This window comes from Eptatretus burgeri, chromosome 10 (genome assembly GCF_056783735.1).
Source record: "Eptatretus burgeri isolate ZD-2024b chromosome 10, Ebu_testis_v1, whole genome shotgun sequence".
Taxonomy (NCBI): domain Eukaryota; kingdom Metazoa; phylum Chordata; class Myxini; order Myxiniformes; family Myxinidae; genus Eptatretus; species Eptatretus burgeri.
This window is the reverse complement of record NC_140970.1, coordinates 33,799,878-33,802,030: the sequence shown is the minus strand read 5'-3', so window position 1 is coordinate 33,802,030 and position 2,153 is coordinate 33,799,878.

Here is a 2,153-nt window from a genome sequence, read left to right as displayed (position 1 = left end):
TCTGACCTTTGCAACTGCCATTCTGTCTTCAATCAGACACCTCTCCAGGACTTCAAGGTGGCAGTACACCACCACACTCATCCTCCCTCCACTTGTGTTTTTTCTCCCCTCACATTCCCATCTCTCTGCCCCACTACCAGTTAACTGCCTTTCTCCCATCCATCCATCCACTCACTTGAAATAACCTGATACAAATAATAAAAAGCAGTGCTGAAGGAAGACTTGGGTCAAACGTAATTGACTGGGCTGGGAGGATAGCTCAAAGGTAACGCATGCACCCATGAGCTGCTTTGTCTGAATTTGTATCTCAATCTGATGGTACACTGCCACCCCGGTGCTTCAGCGGCAAGGCATTGGTTTTTGCAGGTGAATGTGAAAGACCCCACAATGCCTTTTGAAAGGTTAGCCATAGTGGACGATTACCCTGAAGAAATTCCTCTCTTTTGCAACAAACTGGCAACCTAACCATGGTGTGTTGTGCGTCAGAGAAGTGTCGACGACATCACAGGTGCCCTGCCGCCATATATAGCGTATGGCACATACCTACCTTCTCAAGACTTCCCATGCTCTTCTCCCATCTTACCTTCCTGACACTCACTCAAATTACATGATCATTTTTACATGCAATAGTTCCTCACCTCCACCTTTTCATTCCGCTATTGGCAGTAAGTAAAGGCAGAAGCAAAACAACTGAATCCACATTTGAGTTAAGCCCTAAAAATAACAAAATGAGCAAAGAAAACCACCTCTCCCTTTCCCTTCAGGCTAATGTGACATTTTTCAGACAGGTGAAGACATCGAATCTCCACTAACGAGTTCTGAACTCGAGGGTAGATTTGCGGCATCTCAACTCAACAAAATTGTACATTTTCCGATTCAAAACCGGCACAACTGATCCTTCCAACTTGTAAGATTATCATGGTTCAGGATACTGGTGATGGGAAACATGAAGCTTGGTTTTAACTAGATCCAATTTCAGCCTGAATCTCAAATGTTATGAGATTCGATTTATTTTTGTTGCAAAGGTGTAGGTGTTGGGACGAAAGATGTCACATCATTCTAATGTCTGGAATTACATTTGCTGCCGTCGTAATTGTACTCCAGCAGATGGAGAACCTAAAAACAATATCAATGAAACGTTCAAGATGGATGTAAATCAGTGTTTGTTTGTATATATATATATATATATATATATATATATATATATATATATATATATATATATATATATATATATATATATATATACACACACAAAGGAAACATTGTGCAACAATGAAGGAAAAGGTTCAAGCAACATATTTGTTTTATTATGATACACTTGACCCTCTTGCTTAAAGAAAATTAAAATGCACACTTTCAGTCAAACAAGTCGGAGCGAATGAATATCTTTAAAAATAAAAATGCTGAAATCTGAGAGCTCAAATGTATTACCAATCTCGCTCCTCCTTGGCCTGCAAGCATGATTGACTTATGAAGGAAAATGTGAAACGAGCCCGGTGTTGAGAGTTTCAACATGTTATGGATATTGGACGGTTAAACCATCAGTTGTCCACTGGAAACTAAACTGCGTAATAAACGGCAGGACGGTCATATTCCTCAAATGCCAGTATTATAAGTGATATGACCTTGCAGTACGAGGCAACTGTAAACAAACAAACAAACAACAAGACAAAAACACCTTTCAATTCTTTGGAAGAGGGGGATGACAGGTGTCGTGTTGAAAGGCAGTGTTATTTCCCAAAGCAAAGTCAAAACGTATGAACTATAACTCTCGAGGTCACAACGACACGTTGGAAACTCCTTCCCAAAGTTACGTTCAATTCCTTACCACGAGAAACAAGAGCTAAAACTGTGAAAGTTTTGTACTCAAATGGTGCTCAATAGCAACTTATAAAAAGGTTGTTTTGTTGTTGCTGTGGAACAAGAACCAATGCACCCTAAACCCCCCTCCCCAATACCCCCTGCCCCCTTCGTCAGATTATCACCAGGAACTAAACAAGCTCGTATGTTTGTCGACAAGCCAGGACTTGAGCAAGTTACTGGTTTGCAGTTTTTGTGAAAGATGCTTATCATGCATAATTTGGGCAAAACTTCATTGGGAGGGGAAAGGGGGGGGGTAGGGGAGGAAGGGAGGAGGAGGAGAAGGAAGA